Genomic DNA, 24,430 nt, shown 5'->3' with positions numbered 1-24,430 from the left:
TATAATCACACTTAATATTTTAATGTCCCTAATATAAAAAGAAATGAATCTCAAGGTAATGAGAATCCAAAACAAAATTTTAGACTGAAATTACTATTGAAAATATTTAAGTTTACACATAAAGGTATTGAGATTCAGAGTGGTCAGGTGATTCCACAATCCATATCATTTTTATTTAAAATATATATGAAGACAAATAATGACAGAATACTAATGTGTTTGGAAATTACTATAAATAGCTTAGCTGTGCCTGAAGAGAGATCTAGGCCCTGAAGTAAGATTCATAAATGTCAATGCATAAACATCCTGTAGAGTCAGATTGCATTTCTCTTTATATTTCTGTGTAGCTTAGACTTATTTTTTACCTCGTTTTCAAGTTTTCTATAGTCTATTATAGTATATACTGGAAAAAGCAGCTGAAATTTTTCTCCAGACCCCATAAGCAGATGTTAGGAACAACAGTTCATTGATTCTGTGTTACTATACCCAAAGAGGGCACCAAGAACCTGGGTATAAAAGAATCCTAGTGAACATTAATCATCCTCATTCTACAGCAACAGAGGTGTTTGCTATTAAAACATGCATCAATATTCAGAATCTTGGCAAGCCTTCTTGAACAAAGTAATAAAGAGATACTCCCAAAATTATTTCTTTCTACAACCAATTTCTTTACTCTGTAAAATATGAATTAAAAATGAAGCACTTCTATTGAAAGCTTAGAACATGATTGAGAACTTCACCATCATCTGACATAGAGCAAGACCATTTAAGCCGTCTCCATGTGAGATTAATTCAATAGAAATTAATCAATACCTAGCACATGTTAATTATTACTCTAGATGCTGTAGTATAACTATGAAGAAGATAGGGTATTTCATTGTTGTGGATGAAAATAAGTACTAGTTGAGTCACTGAAACTAAATTTCAAATTCTGCTAAAAATAATTTATTGGGGCCTTCTCTGTTATCATAACTTCTTTTTAATTTTCTATCCCAGTCCTTTCTAAAGACATGACAAAGGTGCAATATTGTTACTTTTCTCAAAGGACTAAAGCCAATTAGAAATGTATTTTGGACACTTCCTTTATCAAATCTGAAGAAAAAAACAACAGCAAAATGAGAACATTACTGCTCATTCACGAAGGATGCTTTGTGACCCAGGTCTCATGTAGACCGTGGAAACCACACTCTATTTTGAACAGGTAAGTATCATCTCAGTCTTTTGCTCAGGATATCCAACATGATAAACACATTCTACAGAATCTACATCACAAAGCAGAACTAGACTATTCCTTTCAACATTTATTATTTGGATATGAGAATACATATTATTTAAATTGTTTTTGTTTACAGAAATAAATAATTTTAAAATCATACATAACTGGATAATTTAGGAATGCTTGGATTCACTGATCACCACTCTATGATCACCCCATAGTCATTCCAGGTATAGACAGTAGTAGTCAAACAGATAAGACATTGGCAATGTTTTGAGAAACTCAAATTATTTTTGAAAAGACACGCAAAGAAGTGTATGACAAGTCAATAGAATAAATGTCATACACGTATGAAAATAGTTTCTTATATGTCTTCTGAATATAGTATTCTCCCTCCTACAGCACAAAGTTCAACATTGAAGATGGGATATTACAGTGTTTCTGGACTAGGGATTTTATGTATCTAATAAGAAAATATAGACTGTGGAAATTAAAGAAAAAAGAATACATCGGGTACATTGAAGTATTTTATCCTGCTTCATTTTCTCTTTACTTCCTAATTCTCTTTATTAAATTATCTAGAAGCAAATTACTTCTACAGTTAGTGGGTTTGAGCCAATAATATCTAGGTTTATGAAAAACCATACCATCTTGGGTAGCAAAAATGCACGAAATGTATTTGCCTTCTGTTGGTCAAGGAACACTGGGAATGTCCTCTTCAGGAGGAAAATCTACCCAATTGAGTTTGCCTTATTCCTAAGAAATGATGTTATTATTTTTAAAATATAAAAAACAATTTTAATTTTTTTCAAACACTTTAAGGGAACAAAGTAAGCAGAAAATAACAAATCCAAACTAAGAAATCAACTCTAAAAAGACAGCTATGAAAATAGAGATGGAGAATCTCAAATTTAACAAGCTGTTTCTTGTTGAACTGTGGGGTCAAAACTGTTCCATTAACTCTATCAAAAATCAAGGGATACCATCGATGAGAAAAACCCTGCCACTCCACATGGATTTATAATTGGTAGCAGAAATAAAAAGGGTGAACTATCCTCATCAACCTTTCTATCACATTCTTTCCTTGCAGCCATCAACAGGGTTGTTTTTTCCACAGTTCCAAGTCTGCTATCCACTTCTGATTTTGAGTTTATAGTTCACATGTTCAAAGTGCATAAGAAATGATTACAAGGATTGAAGAAACAGTATTTACAGACAGTGAAGTGAAAATAAAATATTCACTCTGTTATATTTTCAATCTTTTTTACTTAAAGAGTAAAAAGAGATTTAATTTAATCCTCAGTTGTTACCTTATAAAGTAGCTATTTGTATATAATAAGTACTCTTTTCTTAAGTGATTCAGAATATGGTTAATCTTCTTTTATTTTCTACTATACTAAACTTGTAATATTAATTATTGTTTATTTATTTCTTTTTCTGGAGAATAAGAACTCCAAATACATAGTATCTGATTCCTTGTATTTCTCAGAACATCAAGAATTTACAAAATAATGACTCTCAACAAACCTGTGTAAAGTAAATGAATGAAAGACTATGAAAAAAAAAAGGTAGAGCAGAAGTTAACTGTTATTGCCTCTGATATTATCTGGAGCTAGTTCTCTTCCTGAGTGTGTAAGTGAATGAGTGTGTGTGTGTGTGTGTGGGTGGTCGGTTTGAGAGAGAGAAAGAGAGATTGAATGCACTCATACTTGTGCTCATATTCAAATGCCTTCTTTATTAGACACATGGACATTTTGTTCCTTTGTCATTTATTCTTCTAAACTTCAGTAATGTCATCATTCTGTATGAATGGAAATAGCTAGATAATCATCAAATGCTTCTTTTTTTTTTAATTTAACCTAATTTTACTTATTACTGTGAGGAATATCAGTTCCATGGACCGTAAGTTCATGAGCCACCAAGTTCCCTTCTCTATTTGATTTGCTCATCCATTAACTGACACTAGGGTTAAAGTGGAAGTCAGTAGACTTATACATTACTTAAGGCTTAATAAATAAATAGCAGTGACAACCCTACCATCTATATATCTAAAGAAATTGTAGACATTTGCAACTTCAAGGGCAGACCTGCTAATAATAATAATAATAATAATAATAACCTCGATGGAATACTTACCACATACCAGGTACTGTTTTAAAAACACCTCATATTATATTATATCATAAGCAAATACTATAACTCTTCAAAAGATCCAGGTAATGGTACTGAGGAAAAAAAGGAAATTAATATACTTAAGGTCACACAGATAGTAAACTTTCCAATTTTTAAAACAGAAATTTGAAGTTATAGCCCATCTCCTTAAGTCCTATGCATCAATACACACTCTTGTTATGTGGGAAGTCTGAATACTGTCATGTGGGGCTTTCTGAGCTACTTATGTGAAGGTGGATGTGAAAACATACCATGAAAATGTGTGGAGTTCAGAGAGCACTGAAGGATTAAGGACCAGAGGAAATTTTAAGACAGCATCATTATCTGTCTTTCCCTGCACTAAGCCTCACAGAACTGAAACAGAGAGCTTGTATGTATAAATTTATATATGCCTTTGTGAGTAAAATGTATTTCAATTTTAAGAGCTATCCAGTGAGAGCATAGCAAGATTTTTGGTATGAGACAAAGAGCCAATTTCTATCAATCAATCAAAGTAATTGAATGTTTGGGATTCTCTTAGGACTTACCATAGACTAAGGTATAAGGTTATTTCTCATATCGAGGTGGGCTTTCCATTCTTTCTTTTTTTCTCCTTTCAGAGTCCAGAGATTCAATCTACTCATTTTTTTTCCATAAAGGAGCCTCTTGCTATGTATGCTGGTAGAATTGCAGTCCTTTAAAGACTAGCAAGGCAGATTAATTTAAATACTAGAACTTAATTGCTTTCCTTTTAGAAATTTCACCAATAATCACAGTAGACAAACAGAAAAAAATAACACATAGGAGAAAATTAGGCAGATTCCAATATTCGGTGTGGTTTAGAGATGGTCAATATCTGATATTTCTTTAGCAACTCTACTTCCTCAGTGTTTGATATGCATTAGCATTCAGTTACAATCCTCTTTCTCATTGAACATTGAATTGGCCCTACAATCCTCTTTAGCTCAGCAGTCTGGATTGCCACTGCCAATTGAACTGGCAAAACATGCAACCTATTTGCCAGACTTGCCCTAGCTGTTTTCTCTTAATTCTTTCTGAAACAGGAATCAGAAAATCTTATTTTCTTCTCTGCTTGTATGTTTGAGCTGAGAGCTGTTCCCTTTCTTCTGACCCCCTCTACAAAGATCTCTTTTTCCAGTTCTTAATTCTGAGGAAGTACACCCTAAAAACATAGAAAAAAATACCTCATGACTTTTTTGACAACCCAATATAATAGGTACTTGAAACTATAAATGCTTAAATTTCCAGTTATGTATCTATCACATTACCTCTATTAACGTAAATGTACATGTCAAAACCACATGTCCCATTTGGGAGCTCACAAAATATGGCCACTGCAATTAAAATAAGATATTTCATCTGAAGGTTTACATTTACTTCAAACTTTTATTCACGGGTTCATTAATTTGTACATATAGTTTCTTCAGCATAAATGCCCTTCCAAGCTTACTCTCTTAGCTAATTCCTATTATTTCCTCATTCTCAATATAGGTATCATCTTTTATCAGGGATCATCATGTCTACACCAGATTAGGTCCCCTCCCCTTCAAATGATTTCATTTTCTATCTTTCTCTCTCCTAATTAGAGATGAGTTCCTCAAGGGTAGAAATGACATTCATTTATTTCCATATCCAAATGGTTCTAGCTAAGCCCTAATATTTTATTGATGCTCAACAAACATATATCTAATTGACTTCTAAGGGTTGTATTTTTATACCAAGTCTTTATATGCAAGACTTGAACTTTGAAAAAATAGATAATTCATCCAAAAATTGATGAACAGTTTTAAGATTGAACAATTGCTCAATTGTTCAACTGCCTACCCCATAGACATTTCTAAGTATTAGTTGAAAAAAATATCTGGAAGCTTCTGAGGATGAACTCTCCCATGGGAATTGTGTGTTCTGTTAATATGACCAATTAGAGAACATTTTGACTCTCTTTTGGTGAATAAGTATGTGTGTTCTGTAAGCACCCTCATCCCTTAGTCAAGAATACTGGAGAGTTTATTCACTTGTTTTGCCTTCATTTTATTATTTTTCTTTTATTTCTAAGCATCTTGAACAAAACATGATTCAATTTAAATTTTAAACATATAAAAGGCATCAAATTGCATTTTGAATGGAAATTGTAAGGAACAGGTACTCGTTGAGAGGTTTTGGGGAAGAATAGTAAGGACCCTCAGAGCAGTGATGAGTTCAACTGAGGAAGACTAAAACTACAGGGCAAAGGTCACTTGTCCCTCCTTCTTTATCTCCTCAAGTAAGACCATCTTAAGGACTAAAGTATTCTGATAAATCATTGTTTAAAGCTCCTGTCCTTCTTTACCACTTTGATTTCTTGCTTCTTACCCCCTTTCCTGCTGCTCCTCGTCTCACATTTGGGTTTGACAAATCATAAAAATACAAAACAGAAAACAAACAAACAAACAAACAAAAAACACCTCCCAAGAGTCATTGGCTTTTCTTGTCTCTTCAATTTCCATATACCAGTCATTATTCTATGTTGTCCCATTCATGAGAAAGATCTGAACATCCACATCTAGTGCCCCAAATCTGGTGGATCGAGATTGTTTTATGAAGTAACTTTTTAAAGACAAATGACAGAGAAACTCTAAAGAGGCTTGCCTTTCAGAATTAGACTTCCTGTCATACTTTGATCCCCCTATGGGTTCAATATTACTTCTTATAGCTAATTCCATAACAAATAGAAGTATGTCCCTGAATTATCTTCTATGTAATCAACTCTGCCTTACTTCTGTTATTATACCTTGAAAGGAGAACTGAACAGCAGAGGCTTCATGTTTATGCATGAATGACTGCTATTCCTGATTTGTTCATGCATATATATTCCATTTCTCATCCTTCATTTATTATAGAAGTTCATGAAGAGTTCTAGTCCTTAATGGAAGGTCTGAGAAACTTTTATTAAGAAATATACTGAATTCTGGGTACGTGGGTGTTTTGTTCTTTTTTGTTGTTGTTCTTTTTTTGGTTTCTATTATCCTCAGTTCTGCAACATCTTAATTCCTTACTTTGGGTCAGCTAATATGTAGCCTGGGTTGTAGGTTTTAAGCAGTAAACAATCGTAATTTCTTGTTTGCCACAATGATTGTTACTTGTCCATAATTATTTTTGTATGTCTTCCACAAGTCCAAGCCGCAATAATGGTATTCTTTACTTTCAGTTGAAATAAGGAGAGAATGGTTGGAATTAAAATCTACTATCATAAGCATAGTTCCAAAATAAAATAGACCAAGCAACGTCAGAAAGCAATATGTCAATGGGGAAAAGCTACATTATTGTATTTGGAAATCTTCATTTCTTACTATATGTATTCTACTACATGCCAAGCACTGATCAGGGTTTTTGAAACTCCAATAGCCAGAACCCAGGTCATGCCGTCATGGAACTTGCTCATAAAAATGATCATCACCTCCTTTGTCCTTCCATTATACTTACTTTGCATCATTCACATATCATTTACAACACTGCAACTCCAGAGGGAATTTCTCTAAATGATCATCCTAATCCTTATTTAGATTAGGGCCAGAATAAGAAAAAAATCTTTACAAACTAAGCCTTCCAGTGTTCCAGATTTTTGTCAATAACCTGTATTTTACTCCTTTAAGCTATCATTATAATACTCCCCTTAGAATTAGTAAGTGCATCCTGACAATTCTTTAAACACATCAATATTCTTTAGAACATCCAAAATATGTACCAGGGTTATAAAAATGTTGACTGGTAACAAGAATTTTTGTCATCTTAAAGATAAAGTGATGGGGATGAAATATCACCTTGCTCCTAAGCATGTTGGCACTGAATCTACTAAGAGAAGAAAAGTAGTGAAAATAATGACCAGGAAATTTTTCTTTTAGAAAAAATTATGGTTGGAAACTAGACATGACTTTATCGTAAGGCTTATCATTTAACATTGAAAAGAAATGTCCTGATTCATATTACATAGGAAATTTTATATTATAAACTCAGAGAAGTGAGTGAGGAGACAAAAAGGTAAGCCTAAAATACATACTTAAATGAATTTATCTTTGATTCAGTTGAAAAACAACAAAAAACAATGATAAATTACAATGTTCAAGACTCCTTAATAATTTCCATCTTTGTATATTTTTGCTCTGTTACACATAAATTAACATTTTAGGGAAAATATGTCTCTGAATTTTACTTTTTCTACTTCAGTCTACATTTGGTTGCCATGAATTTTGATGTCTTGGCAAAAGAATGGCAAGAGTTTTCTATGAGCTTGGTGTGAGTCCACTATAAAAGAAATGAATTTATTAGAGAGTATAAGCAAAAGTGTTTGCAGAAACAATAACACTGTTTTTATCTTTAGTTAATATCTGTGTCCCTCACTGTACCTTAAAAAAGTCTACAGTACACATTTCTTTGATGTGTGTTCAATGAATGAATGAAAAAATAATTGCATGACTGATTTGCCTACCAATGGAGTTCCTCATGTGGCTATTGAAGGAATAGTGAACTAGTACATGGAAAATGATTAGCAGAGTACTCAATACATGTTTGTTATTTTTATCATTATTATAGGTATAATTGTCTAATATCATTGTTTGATATATGTATAGCTAGAAAGGATCTTTACATTTAAACATTCAGATTTCTGAAGAAAATAAAGACACTATTATTCTCCTGTTTAACATAATGCTATATCTTGGTTTGCACATTTGGAAGTAACTTGTTCACTTTCCTTCCTTTAGTGAAAAATAATCAACTAAAAAGTTACTGCTGCTTGAAGTTGGGTGCTGTGTATGCGATTCACCTACTAGTCAGAATAAGAATAGCCAACTTTTGATTTTTTATACTATAGTTTTATAATTTCCATAGGCCTTTTTATTTTTGGTGTCCCATACAAAGCAAAAGTAAAGAAGACGTCAGATGAGAATCTAGTTTTAGTTCTAACATACAAATTAAGGGATGTTGAGGATATTACTTTGCCTAACTTGGTTTTTCAATCTAAAAGACAAAGAGCTTGCCTAGAAGATTTGCAAGATTCTATCGAGCCTCAAGTACTTTTTTCTATATCCAGACTATTAATCTTCACCTACATATTAAATACATTTTATATATGCAGAATATTAATCCTTAAGTACATATTATATATAAATTAATGATTATGTAGACTCATATTTCATTGATTGATTGAATATCTGCCATCCCATTTTCTAATTTGATGTTATAGTAATGAATATATACAGCCCTGGTCACTGCAGAGACATTCACATAGATACTGTCCTTAAGGAATAACATATCTAATTTTAGGACCTTTTGAGATGTTGGATTTGATATTTCCTTAGGAAAGAAAACTCAAACTGAAAATGTAGTTTTGGGATAATGTATTTGCATTAAAAAACAATCTCATGTTTTGAGAATAGTAATGACAAATAAAACTTAAAGACCCTTAGTAGAAATGCTCTGCCTCCAATTCCCATATAAAGTTGGCTTAAGTTTTCTACAAATCTGAAATAGTTCATTGGTAATAATGTGAAGGGAAAAAAGAGGTCGATATTAAAGATACAATCAGTAAAGAGTGTTAAAGAAAATATCCAAATTTTTTTTTCAGTCAAGGTAGAGATGTAATAGTGGAATCTGAATAAATTTTGCCAGGTGATAGCAATTATACTAATGAATCAATACTCTAATACTAGTGATATTATATTTTAGATATGAAATTCTTGGTCCTCACTCCAATTCAGTATTATAAAAAAGCCCACTAAAAAATCTCATGTTTCCTTTTATAATTATAGCCCTAAAGATCAGAGAAATGAACAAGAGAAGAGTTTTTGCTGTTGATGATTTCTTGGATATAAAGAGTCTATTGATATGACTTCTGAGTTCAGATCTTGCTTAAATAGGGAAAAAGAGAACCATTTTTTTATAGGATCTCCTGGAAAGTCTTGATTACTGAGGCTTACTAATAAAGAGAATTATTCTATGCTTGGTTGAAGAATACCATGTTCAAAGAAAGGTGGTCAGAAAAGAAAAATTCTATTTTCCAAAAAAATATACCATCTATTTACTATAATTTCAAGAAGACCATTTTTGGGACAAACTTTACAGTTATAAAAGATGTATATATAAATTCTTAAAATATCAAGTTTTAAAATTATGCTGCACTAATTTAATTGATCCCTGAATATTCATTTTTAAACTCCTAACATCAGAATGTTGAATCTTAATGTGCAGAGACATCTGAATCACAGCAATTTAGAACTTAAGGTAATTTAAAGAACACGTAAAATTATAGAAGACACCAAAAACCAAAAAGATTAGGTGATGTACTCTAATATATTCTTTATAATTTATTAAAAGTAAGAATTCACCAATGATTTTGTCAGTGTATCTAGCCAATTTTGGACTATTTTGATAAAAGTTCTTAAAGTAGATGTTATGACAAATAATAGACATTTCGTTTTTTGAAACCAAATTTCATGACTCTGATTTTTTCCTAAATAAGAGAATTTTTATTTGTAACCTACTCTTTAAATTTCTACAGGCTATTATATATAAAAAGATTTAACTCTAGCCCCTGATGTCAATATTAAAAACATAGATCAATTACATCTGTTTACAACCCTCCAAGAGTGCCTGGAGTGTGGGAATAAGTAGGACCTAGGGATCTCAGTAATCTCTATTCATGTTTGCTATTCAGAAGCAGCAAAATTATTCACCACAGTGTCATAGAATAGTAGATAATTTCAGGCTACGTAAAGATTCCATACAGGTACTCCAATAAGTAATGAGATGAAGTGATTTGCCCAGGACTGATTTCCTCCTCAATTTCTCCCATGTAGTATAAGATAATTCTAGTACTGAAAATTGAATACTTGGAACTTGATTATTACACATGTTCTTGCTGGGAAAGAAAAGGTTGAGAATTTTCATATCAGTTGACATGAAGATGACATCAGCCTGTCTCTATGTAAAATTCAGATATCTGATCCTTCTCAAAACCCATGGTAAACAACACATTGAATTTAATTTTATTATGAATAAAAATAATTATTAATGTGCGTCACCAAATACATAAGCAAATAAAGTAAAACATCCTTTTGCTGTCAGAACAGATACTGATAACAGAAAAGAAAATTTCATTGGTGTTTTTCCTCATTCCTTTCCAAAGAGATAACAAATATAAGATTTACTCCTCTACTCAAGGGTTGCAGCCAATTAGAATATCTATTTTTGAACCTACATTTTCCAAATTGGAAAGGAAAAAATGACAAAAAAACAAACAACAAAAAAAACACACGTTAGTGCTGATTCACTAGGAGGCCTTATGAGCTAGGTCTAAATCAATAAAAAACATAGACAGTTTTCTAATCTGATTGTGCATGTAATGCTGGCCCTAAAAGTAAATCTAAGCTTATAATTTTTAACTCTGCAATGCCCAGTTTTTTTTTCCTGTCAAAATGGCAAGAATAATCTTTAATTTAGGTTTTGTCAGATAAGTGGTAATTATTTTCAAAATCCTCATAATCACTATCATTTCTTGAAAGCTTATTATGAATCAGGGCTGTGCTTTACAGATATTATCTAGTATCCACAACAACCTTATAAGGTAGGTACTATTTTCTACATTTTATAGATTAAGAGGAGGTAAATAACTTGCCCCAAATCACGAAGTAAATCAAAGGACTAGAATTCTTGCTCTGGTTTGTTTAATCCAAAAATATAATCATAGCAACTAAAATGTAGTCAAGTTACATCATTTCTTTGTATTTCTCTTGTCATCAGTAAGATATGGAATTGAAAAGTTTTGGCAATTTTCAAACTTTGGTGATGCTTTCCTGTGATCTCCAAGTTGGAAACTATGCTCATGCTAATTGTAAGGTGCAATTTCTAAGGTTGAAGACCCAAGAACAGTCTGTCATATCAAACACAGATAACAATACTAATTAAAGATGGAAAGTTCTTACTGAACATCTTGTAACATTTCAATCCAACCACATGGCTATTTTATAATAAATCGTTCATTAAAGTGCTGCATTCCCTTTGATCTATACTCTGTTGATATTCTAAGCAGTGGTAGTCATTAGATTAGTGATTAAATTTTATTGCATAGAGGGAATAATGAAAGTTATGTCTTTATGCTAGAGAAACAGTTAAAAAAAGAAAAGAAAAGAAAAGAAAAAAGAAAAAGCAATCAGCTCACAAAGACATGGGGAAAGATAGAAAACGTGAGACTCGACTTGAAACTCTTGGTTATTAAACATTTCCTGACTTACAGATCCCATGAGTATTTATGCTAGGAGTGCAAGAAATGTGGCTGTAGAATAAGGCATGGAGCAGTGTTGGAACTTTTTTGTGTGCACCTCACATTTATCTGAGAATCCTCCTAGTTCCTTCAGTCACTGCAGCAGCTTCCCTCTGATCACGAAAGCTTATGGCAGTGGAGCCCTGCTCCTGCAGAACGCCCCAGAATGCTTCAGGTAAAGCAGAAGGACCATAGCACGGTCACTTCCTTTTCCCTTTCCCTTTACTATGTCACTCAAAGTCAAGGAAATGGCCTCTCCGTTCTTATAAAAGGAAGATGTTCATCAAAGCCTTTTTTTTTTCTTTCCCACTTAACATAGAGTACTTTCAGGGGATTAATAAAAAGCCTTGGTGAAAATCATATATTTTCCTTTTAGTTATACCACAATTTTATGTTCACAATCCTACTCAAAAACTGTGGTCCCCAGGAAAGAAAAAAATGTTAAAGAATGTATATAATAGCTCTTTGTACATCTCAATGTTCTTGTTGAGAGGGGAAGAATTAGCTAGGGACAAGTATAATGTTTCTTTCATGCTCAAAAATATTCTGAAATAAAAATGGAAAAGAATTTATTGTGCCTCACTATACTATACTAGACACTTTTCATTTGGTCCATTTCTAATAACCTTGCTGGATGGTTATTGCTATCTCCATTTACAGAGAAGAGGAACCTAGGTTCAGAGAAGATACATTATTTAGGTTATGCTAAATGCTGTAACAAAGCAACTTAGATGTGAATGATAACTTAAACATGATAGAAATGTATTCTTGACCCTTTAAGGTCAAAGTGGGTAACACTGATCTGTAGGATGAATGCAAACCCCAACAGTTCCTTTTCCTTTCTGTGATACCAGTGCCTGATTTAAGCTTTGATTTCTGCGGCATTCACTTCAAAGATGGCTATCTCAAATTAAACACACCACCAGCCCCACACTAGATAAAGAGTCAGGCCTCCTCCCCACAGTGAGCCTCCTTTGAGAAATCTTGGTTGATTTTAATAACTGACCATTTGGCTTGCTTGTTTTTTGCTCTTCAGATGTTTGAAATTCCTGCTCTTATGTTTTAAATTTATCAATAAGGAGGGAGCCCATGAAACCCTAAGACCCTCCTCTCAACTCCAATTAAAGAAGAATCCCATGCCTGCCTTCTCCCTCACCTCTTTTTCTCCTCCCCACCCCAAACTCTGTGACCTTTCATTGTGTGGCCCCAGAGATATCAAGTAATTCCCAGGTCCTTTGAGTAATAACCTTTTCTTTTTTTTTTCTAAGTTTCCTGATGGCTATTGCTAAAGGGTGTCTTGTGATCATAATAAGAACCACGAGGCTGACCCAGCTACAATATTGGTTATCGAAGGCTGAGAACAAGGGGTGTCTCTTCCAAGAATTTTTTTCAGGGATCCAGGTCCTGTTCCATTTTAGGATTCTGTCACTCTCAACATTTGGATTTCCAGGTGACTGAGGAAAGGGGAAGAGAAACATAATCTCATATGAGAGTATTTTATGGACCAGTCCAAAAAATGGTACCTACGGTACTACTTCCTTTGACCAAAACTCAGTTACATGGCTACTCTTAACTCTAAGGTAGCCTGGAAAATGCATTCTCGCTGTGATCTCAGAAGGAAAAGAAAATGAGTTTTGGAACAGCTAGCCAGTCTCAAGCACACTCAACTTTTCTAATCACCAGATATGCATTTAAATGTTTGTCCCACATGTAGAAAAACCTCTCTCCCTCTGTAATGGAGACAGCTCAAAATCTCATTCCAATAAAGATAGATAGATATAGATAGATTGATAGATAGATAGATAGAGATAGAGATAGAGTTTGAGTTTTAAATTGTACAAACCTAGGCTAAACTTTAAGTCACCTAAACTGCTGATGTTAAGAAAGATTTGTTAATAAATTGTATAATAATTTAGAACACCACCATCAATATTCAGGGAAAAAACCTGAGATTCTAAAACCAGGGGGGCTGAATCCCATCAATGACTGCATGAAACTATGTCTTATTTCTCATGTTTAAGAAAATGAACAGGAAGGCCTTTCAAAATGTCTACTTCATTATTTAAAACTGGATGTTTTAAGTTGTGAGACCTGAAAATATATTTTAAACAAATGACATGATGGTCTTATGAAGAGATTAAGAACGAGGGAACAAGATTTTCTGGATTGCTTGTCCAGAGTCAGACATGGATAGACTAAATAAAGCCCTCTCTCAGCTTTTGACTCAAAGAAATACATCCAAAGAAATAGTTATGTTCTATTATTAATAGGGGTATTGTGCTAATAATGGCTTGTGAATGAATAACAATCTGCTCGACAATTTTAAATATCTAGAGACTGATAATTGTGACATAAAATAAGAACAAAGCTTGGTTTGCCCTTCATTTGTTAGAAAGGTCAAGTGTCTCAGAGCATTTAATTTAGAAAGAAAAAAGCGCACAACACTATCTCACCAGTTGAAATGGCTCTGGAGTCTTCTATCAACTTTAGGAATTAGTTTCAAAGTATTGCCTGATTTTATTCATGCAACCAGCATGGAGCAGACCACCTGCTGCGAAATAAGGGTGTAGCGACCAACAGTTATTATAGCAGTAGCCATAAGTTTATTGCTTATTGGTACTAAACTTAAATCTTAGTAATTTTGAATTACTGAGTTAGCTTAGATTTATGGAGATGCACAATCATTTAGAATGGCATTCATTCCAGAAGGGTATATTATCTAAACCAATTTTCTTATTGTGATGCAATTGCAATACTATAGTTACGGTTGTATCAGCATTTCCATTATAAAGTCCTATTTTCAGGGTTTTATAATTTGACCATAAAAATTCTCTCCTTGTTGATACTTGGCAAACAAGGTCAGAGGCATAGAACTCAAGTTGTTGTTTTTTTCCTTAAATGAAATTAAAAACACACATACACATGTTTGATCTCTTCAGCCATTTTAGGCTTTAACTGTGCAAACAACAAAAATACACTGACTATATCTAGACAGATGGAAAGAAGTGGAGAAAAGAACAATTACCCCAAATGCCAAGGTGACAGAAATGGTCAATTTCATCAATTACACTTTAAGTTCCTCTGTGGGTTTGAAAGTCAGTTTGAAAATGCTAATAGCAAACCGATGGCTGCAGCAGATCCCCAACTGTTGGGTCCCTCATCAGTGGTTGGAGAGAATTATACTTCCCAAATAAAGACGTAAGAATCAAGTAAGTAAAAACGAAAGCTTTGAAATTTTAACAGCTCTCTATAAGCATTCAGTATTATTTCTTTGGCTCACAATAGTTTCTTCTTCTAAATTTACAAACCTTACCGTGTATACTACTTATTTAGACTTATTATACATGTGTAGCTCTACCAAATATATTGTAAACTTTTGGAGTAAAGTGCCTCTGTCTTTGTCTCTAAATGACACATAAAAATATTTGTTGAATTTATGGCTAGTTAAACTGCTTTTGCATTTTCCTTTCAGAACTGAAAAAGGTCGCCTGACTATTTCACATGGAGTCAGCACTTTGGGTTGGAATAAATCCACCCTAAAAACATGCGTTGCCCTCTAGTGATCAGCAAAGAATATGCACATAATGTACCAAGGAAAGGCCAGACCCTATTTTTATGAGACAAATCCATGGGAATTTACTCTGTATAAAATTTATAGCACATATAAAACAAATAGTAGGACTTTAAATTTTAAATTATTCAGTATAAAAGAGGAGGGCACTTCTCAGTGTTGTATTACAGTAAATGATAAAGAAAACAGGCTACTTCCACACACTGCTTAAATTCAATCCTGGCTTTGCTATTTGCTAGCTTTGTAAACTACCAAGATACCTAGTAACTTTGAGACCCAATTTCCCACCAATGAAATTAGGGATAATGATAAAATTTGCAATTGCATTTGAGGGTTATCGTGATAAATATATGGGATAATCCATGATAATTTTGGCTCATATTATTAGAAATATGTTACTTACCATTATATTGTGTTTCTGCTGTCCATTCTGAGCATAATAGTCTTTCTAAAATTAATGAGGAATCTCTTCTTTGAAGTGTTTTTCTTTGAATACTTTGTTTCCATATAAGTTTAAAGAAATCTAAAATTGAAAAAACAAGTTGAGCGTTACTTGCATTATGTAAGGTATAGAATATATGACAGCTCTTGCCTTCAACATACTTATAGTTAATTCTTTCACTTATGAAATAAAAATGTAACCAAGAATCACAAGGTCTTGGACTGAGCACTGCATGGAGAAAGAGGAGCAAAGATAAGTTCTTTACTATTCAGAAATTTACATTCACTTAGTAGAAATGTGACATACCATGTGGGCACTTTAGAGTTGGAGGCATAGAAGGTGAGCTCAGAGTACCACTATGTGGGCTTCAATCTGGTTTCTGCTATTCACTTGTGGCGTGAACATCAGAAAGTTGCTCAACATCTCTGTGCCTCAATTTCCTTATTTACATCATGCTGAGGAATGCCCATAAAGTATGAAGTGAGCATTCCAAATACTCAGTAGATGATAAACATTACTGTTATAACTACTGTTTATAACACAATCTTGGATTCTATTGGTCAACTAAAATATATAAATGTCTCCCTGAGCTTTGCTAGACATTGCAAATTAGATAATGATACATCTAAGAATCGCACCCCATTAGTATGTGCCCATGGCAGAAATACAGTCCTAACCATGATAGTCAGTCAGTGAGGAATTTTGTTTTGTTTTGTTTGCTGGGGAAGGAAAATTTAGACCCAAAAATCTTATAACCTCCAAAATGTACAGCAGACCACGAAGTTTCTATGCCTCAATGGCATCTCAACTGTCCGGGTCTTCTCACACTCAGAGAGCAGAAAGGATCCCATATGAAATTGAGTTTTAAAGGTATAGTAAATTTGCTAAGAAGTATTTTATTGCTCAAGAGAAAGGAGAATTATTTTCTATAAATTCTGAAGAAATGCAGACTTCTCCTATGATCTATTTTCTAAGGAGTAAATTCTGAGATCAAAACTTCACAGTGAGCTCTAGGTAAGACTGTTTTGTGAGAAAGAAAATACAAAACACTGTAATTTAGATAGGTTGCCATCTTACAGGATATAGGGAAGAGAACCGGAAATGCATTGTCTTTTCTGCATCAAGAACATCGATCATAGATGCAGGATGGCATACAATACCTGGAGATACTATCTAGAAAAGGGTTTATCACTTCTGGAATATTGTCTGTCTCTTACTTGGCAAGTTATCTCCCTCGGACTCAAACCCTTCAGAGACCAATTCCACATAGTTGCCTGCTATGAAATAAGGATTCATGGAGGAAGGTTATACAAACCAGAGAAGAGTTATTGACAGAGGTTTTGCCTTAAGAAAGGTATTCCAGGGGTGTGTTTTGATGAGAGAGAGAGAAGTCTGAAGGGGATGGCTTCAGTACTTCTCACCGTATAGTCCGCTGTTCACCTCTGTGGTTCACATCAATCAACATGATAGGTGGATGTTCTTCAGCTCTGTTTTTTAAAATTCAACAGGCATGTTATTCGATGTTTGTTATGGACAGGTGCTAAATTAGGTGATTGGAATTCATACATAAATTAAAAATAGATCCATGTTCTTAAAGAGGCTATGGTTTGGTGGAAGAAACTGAAAAAACAGTAAAGATTTTAATAAAATAGTGTTTACACAGGAAGTAGGTATATCATATTTTGAGAATACTCAAGAGAAACAAGGAGTGTTGAGAGCAAGTCTGGAAATATATTCTGAAGGAAAGTAAATCTATTACCTGAAGCTTGTAGTGTGAACAATTTTCATCAGTTAAAGAAAGGAGGAAACATTATTGACTGAGCAGAGAACATGAGCAAAAAAAAAAAAATGTCTTTTGTTAGCATTGCCCCTCCCCGGCCCCTAGTTTTTCTCTCTGCAGCGTACTGGGTTGGCTCTCAGGCATAGATATATGGATGCTGATTAGTATTTACTCATGATAATCCATCCTCATGTTAGATGGCCCAGTCACAAAAGGTGGGCATAGTATGACCTCAGTCGGCTTTTCTGAAACACAGAATTCAACAGGTAGATCCTGATACTGTGTTGGAGTAAAACCAGCAAATCAGGCTACATGTTTTAGAGCTATTTTTTGACAGAGTAGTAGAGAGGAAACTTGTTTATTTAACAGCTATTTAGTGATTTATTATTCCTGAAACAGTTTGTAGTCCCTGCCTTCACAGAGTTTACAATGTAATGAAAAAGACAGACTAGCAAATTTAGCATTAAAAAGTGGCAGGGTGATCTGTAACATAAATACAGCATATGCCATGACATTGGGAGTTTATAACATCACGAATCTAATTTGGGACAATTCAAGGAGTCAAGTCTATTGAAAAATTCCATAAGAAGTGGTAGTGATAAGAAGGATTAGTAGAAGTTAGCAATAGTAGAAATAAGCTAAAAGTTAGTTAGGCAAGAGATAAAAGCAGGAAGAGAGATACATAATGAACAGGAGTAGAAAGAAGTAAAATGTTAAGTGCATGGCAGTGGGAAAGGTTTGCAAAAGGTACAGGTAATAAAGGGGTGCATTGATCATAGATTGTTTAAAAACAGTAATAAACAAAAGTCAATCTGCTTGTTGTTACCATGCATGATTGATTCAAAACAATGTCAGTGACAAAATAGCCCTACCTGAAAAATGTTGATCTACTTTCTAAATAATCAGTGCAGGAGGGATTAAGAAGGACGAATTGGTAGTTACAAAATAGTCTTGGGGATGTGAAGTACAGGATAGAGAATACAGTCAATAATATTATAATAATTATAAACAGTGCTAGGTGGGTACTGGACTTATCAGGGACTTCACTTCATAGATTATATAAATGTCTCACCACTACACTGTATACCTGAAACTAATATAAAATAATATTGAATGTCAACTATAATTGAAAAAAAAAAATTGGGGCTGGCCTAGTGGCTCAGTTGGTTAAGAGCTCACTCAAGAGTATGAGCTCTGAACAACAGGGTCACCTGTTCGATTCCAACATGGGCCTGAGCTGAGCAGCCACTGAGCTGCCAACAGGTGGCAGGATGGCCCAGCTAAAAAAAAAAAAATTTAAAAATCTATTTTGAAACTTAACACTTTATTCTACACGAAATTAATTTTCAGAAAACCCAGTTATACAACCAGGCCTCAACATACTCCAACTCAGTTACACGTTTTTATTTCAAGAGTAAATTTCTAACATTTCAGAATCACTCATGCTCATTTTGAATACAGTCACTGTTTCCAACCCCAGTGGCACAGAATATTCTTGTGCATAAACAACAGATTTGAAATAAACAAGATTAGTACAATAATTGTAACGATGAAGAAACAGAATTGGGTTACTGCAATTCTGTAGGTCTATGTGACTGCCTGAAGTTTTAATTTGAATTTCAGATTGAAAACAGTAAAACAGAGTGCAAATTGTCAGGTGTCATATACAGAGTGTGTCAAAAAAATGTATACACACTTTAAGAAAGGAAAAAAACAATTAAAATTGTAATAATATATACCAATAACAAAAGATGACTACAAGTCACATTTGACTTCTGCAGTTACAAGAGGTGCTCAAAGTGGTTACCATCAACATCCAGACACTTCTGATTATGGCTTGAGCAACATTGACCAAAGTATCCATTTGTATACATTTTTTTGGCACCCTGATATATGTCTGTATATGTGTACATATAATCAAATATTATATAAAAGGTGAACTTTTTCCATGAATTACCTGACCCAGGCCCAAGTATGCAGGAACACCACCACAGGAAAGAACTATCCTAGGCAAAAGGAATAGCATGCGAATTCATGGAGCCGAGAGGCTGCAGTGTATTCTTGGGAGAACTGCGAGTACACCCATGTGGCTACATCAGGGAATAAATACAACAGAGTGGTTACTGCAGAGTTTGGCTTATGCAAAATCATGTGGAAGCCTGGAAGCTATGTTTTAAAACTTGAACTCATGGGCAACTATGAGCCATTGCAGGGTTTCAAGTATGGGATTAACATGACCGTTTGCACTTGCTAGACATCATTGTGATGACATTGTTAGAGTGCGTGATGCGGCGGATATTGACGAGAAGATCAGTTATGTGACTGCTGTCATTTTAGTGGAAGTGGTGCTCTGAATTATGGTAGTGGGTCTGGGGCTAGAGAAACATACAGGTGGGAGAGGGGAGTCCGGGTGCTGCCAGTATTTTGGCTTGGCTAACCGAGTGGGTGACAGTGCCAGTCATGGAACTAGGAACACAGGGGCAGGATCTGGAGAGAGGGTCACTTTGGTTATAGGGTGCATGATTTTGATTGGGATACAGAAACAGGTGTCTTGGAGGCATCGGAATACATTACACAGAGGCTGATAAAAGACCTGGAAACATGTCGATTTGAGAATCTGAGAATAAAGATTGTTGGCTACTTGAAGCTCTTTGGGCTGTGTACTGTCATTAGAATTTTTGTGTTCCATGTTCCTCGTGCTGCACCTCAGATCTCTCCCACCACAGCCTCACATCCTTTACTACCTCTACATCCTTAGTCAGAATATTTAATTTCACTGGGCCTCAATTACCTGCAACCTAGTAGTTACCATACATTCGGGGGAGGACACATTTTGAGAGTTATTAAAATATCTTTTCACGGGCCAGCCGAGTGGCACATTGGTTAGGAGTTGGCTTGGGATGCCAACTCTGAGCAGCAGGGCCCTGGTTCGGATCCCATATGAGGGCCAGTGACGCTGCACCCTCTACAGCTGAGATGGTGAACAACATCTCAACCTGGAGCTGGGCTGCCATGAGTCGCCAGCAACGGTGTAGGCTGCAGTGGGGCTGGCCGGCAGCTGGCGTGAGCTTTCATGAGCTGCCATGAGCGGCCATGAGCAGCCATCCAATAGCTGGTGACTGATCTGCCTCACCTGGGCACCAGGGAAGAGCGCAATGATCACAATACCAACATGGGCGAGTGAGGCGACATCCTCCACAGCTAGACTGAAGAACAAAACAACAGCAACTTGTCTGTTCCCCTTCCCTCATTCCCCAATGCTGTTCCCCTCCCCCAACTCCCCCAAAAAATCTTTAAAAAAATAAAATGAAATAATATATCTGTTCACATTTTTTTTCGAATTGCCTCATAAGTTATCTGGTATTTCCCCAATTAGATGGTCTTTCTTTTAATTTAGATTGTTGGCATTTCCAAGAGTTCCTATTTAAAAGCAAATTTCCTTAATAATAATAATAAATAATAATAATATTAATAAATAATAATAATTAATAATAAAATAGTGTTTGTTATGTGCCAGACAGCAAGACAAATTCTTAAACAATCTGCATAATTTAATTCATTCAAAAGCCCCTAGGCAGTTACTTTTGTCACCCATTTTACGGATGAGCAAATTGAGGAAAGGCAGGTCAAGAAAATGTCTCAAGCTCCTACAGCTAGTGACAGCTAGTGGCAGGATTTGAACCCAGACAGTCTAGCTCCAGAGGCTGTGCTCATTACCACTAATCCATATTTACTATTAGTTTCTCTAGTGGGATGAGTTAATGAAGAATGATTTTACTTAGGTCAGGTTGTCTGATAAGAGCAATAGCTTATAGAATAAGGTTTTTCTGGAATGGGATTTAGAGCAAGTGAACTTTAGTTGACAGAAGTAAAGTTGCCATCTGTTTAATGCCTGTTGGACCTCTTGGACATCTCATTGTAGAAGAGGACAGTACATGCCTAGGGGAAGAGATACAAGTGGAAGCAAGATGGTCAGAAAAAAAAGTAGTTCATCAAACACACTTTTCAGATACTTTATATTGACAGCCCCTGTCAACCCAGGTTTTCCATACGACTACCTGTTTATGCATTTGTATTACTGCGGAAAAGTTACCTACATGATATGGTACCAAATTCTTGACCAGTTTGATGAAATGTAAGAGAGTCTTTAAGGACAAAGAATCTATTGTGTATTTCAAATATTTTACAGCACTGCCCACCCCCCACCCCTGCCTCCATTTGTTTTCATTTCACTCATTTTATCTTGATCCTGTTGTAACAGATGCCAATAGAGTTTTTGACAGTGAGAATGCCAGATCTATCATTAATGTGTTGCCAAACTGGGAAAGATTTACTAACAATATGTTTTGCCTGCATCAGCTTGCTACTTTTAATAGAGAGACTCATTTGAATATCTGAATAAAAGAGTTAATAACAGTAGCCTGGAAGCGAAAGCCAGATTGGATTAATGAGCAACTGACCCAAATCTTCACCCTGAATTAAAATTGAATGACATTAGAATAATTTTAGAGGCTCAGAATGTTGTGTCAATTCCAAACTCTCCTTCCACCCTTTCCCCTCTTTCCCTCCAGCTGCCATATTTTTAACAAAGCTTACCTGTGCCCTGGCTTTACTTGGGAGTTAAGAAAGAATATCTTGGGTTGATGTTATAATCTTTTGTAGTATCAGCAAAAAAACATTATTCTGAAATTGGTTACAAATTTTAGTAACATAGTTCATAGTGCTGTATTTATATGTATATAATGACTACATACTTGTAAGGACATTAAGAAAATCATTTTCCTCTTTTAAAATTAAAATATCAAAGAATGCTATGATGTTATATCCCATTTGTATGTTGGTGAGTATGAGAGAAAGTGGGGAAGGGGGAGTGAATGTACCTGTAAAAATACTAAGTAAAATACCTGTATATCGTCTTTTGACTATTTTTTCAATGTGGCCCCAGGAGGGTTTAAATCCCTCTATATTTAAGAGGAAAATTTATCTTTATTAAAATGTTTATTTTATAAATATGGCAGCAAGGATTTTAGACAATCCCTATATTTATGTGTGAAACAAACAAATAAAAAAAGAAAAAAAACTTCCTGGATGAGCAATATCTATGAGAAACTTCCATTATTCAGAATGTTTGATTTCTCATTTCTAGTTCACTCATGTACCCATCATTCATTTATTTCTTTATCAAAACTTGGTTGCACATGCACCATATTTCGTACTTCAGAGGTAACAATGAATATGGATCCTACCCTCTAAGGACCCCTACTCTCACCACCAAATTTCCTGAAATAATTGGGATTCTCAATGACTGATATCTGTCCCATTAGGTGTCACTGTTTCACAGTTTTATGCCTAATCCAATGCCCTGAAGTCTTTGGTGTATATTGTGTAAAACAAACCAAAACAAAAATAATAATAGAAGATATATTTTTGCCCTAAAATTGTTTAAAATGTCTTTAACTTGTGGATGAATGGCTCTGAGAAAAGCCTTACTGAAAAGTAAATTAAGAAGTTACTAAACTGTATGTTAAAGGCACCAGGAAAAACACCTTACCTTACAGAGTTTCTTTCACCTTGATTTGGGCATTCATTCATTCATTCATTCACTCAGCAAATATATTAAGCTCAAATTGTAGTCTAAGGGATGGGCTATATTTTCATGCTCAGAAATATATGAGAACTTTTTTGTTTTTTCTGTATAGCAAGGAATGTAGATAAATAATCAAATAATCATTCTCTGATATGATAAACATGTTTCTAAAAGTATGGCCTGAGATTTAGGAGAAAGAAGAATTAATTCCCTATGAAATGCCAGGTAAGACTTACTACAGGGAACACTGAAGGATAAACAGCAGAACCAGGGCTACAGTGAAGTGATCAAGGCTTTCTCCTTAGGTGCAAAATTTAAGGTGGTGCCAAGTCATTCAGAAGTCCAGATAAATGCTATTTTTTTAATGTTTTTAAATTTTATCCGGACAGAGTTTAGCAAAATATTTTTAAAAATCCAGTTGGTATACTATGGTCCATGGGTAGGCCACCAGTGTTTGTAAATACAGTTTTATTGGCTTTCAACAAGTAAGGATAAGGGATAAGTGTCTTCTGGAAGAGAAAACAACATGAGAAAACACTGGAAGATTTGGGAACAGCATGTGAGATGGTTAAGAATGACAACTAGCCTTGTAAAGGTAAGAAAAGTACCTGAACAGAAATGACTGGTTTTTGTTTTGCTTTGTTGAATGTGGAAATTCTGGATTATAGAGTCATTTCACCCTCTTTTAAAGTTTCCATCCTGTAAGAAGTAATGAATTAAGATTAATTAACTTTGAAGTGTTCATGATTTATTTGAAAATATGATGGACCTTTAATAATGTCAGTTGAATTGAATAGTTTTCTTCTTATTTTAAGAAACCTAGAAGGAATGAGAGGGAATAGAGAGAGAAAGGAGATATTTGAACGGGGCTTGGAAAGGGGTGGTAAGCACTTAGAAGACACACTTTTCTTATTATGCAATTTTGCTGATCTGTTATACATGAAACAAGTATGACACATGTAAATATGTGAACAATGTATACCATATATGTACAGAGTACTAGGGGAATATGTATTAAAGTAAAATTATACTGTATATACTTTTATTTTAAAATTCTGGTTGTATTGAAGAATAATTAACAAAAATTATATATATTTAGGTTGTACAACTTAATTTTTAAGGAGTACATGATGATTTAATACATATATACGTTGTGAAATGTTACCACAATCAAGCTAATTAAACACATCCATCACCTCACATAGCTACCTTTTTGTGTGTGTGGTAAGAACACTTATGATCTATTCTCTTGGCAAGTGTCAAATATGTAACACAGTGTTAACAATAATCATTATGCTGTAAATTAGACCCCCAGAACTTTTTTATCTTATAACTGAAAGGTGGTACCCTTTGACCAATATCTTCC

The sequence above is a fragment of the Hipposideros armiger genome, unplaced genomic scaffold (genome assembly GCF_001890085.2).
Source record: "Hipposideros armiger isolate ML-2016 unplaced genomic scaffold, ASM189008v1 scaffold_749, whole genome shotgun sequence".
In the NCBI taxonomy this organism is placed as follows: domain Eukaryota; kingdom Metazoa; phylum Chordata; class Mammalia; order Chiroptera; family Hipposideridae; genus Hipposideros; species Hipposideros armiger.
The sequence above is the reverse complement of the archived record's forward strand: the minus strand, read 5'-3'. Positions refer to the sequence as shown.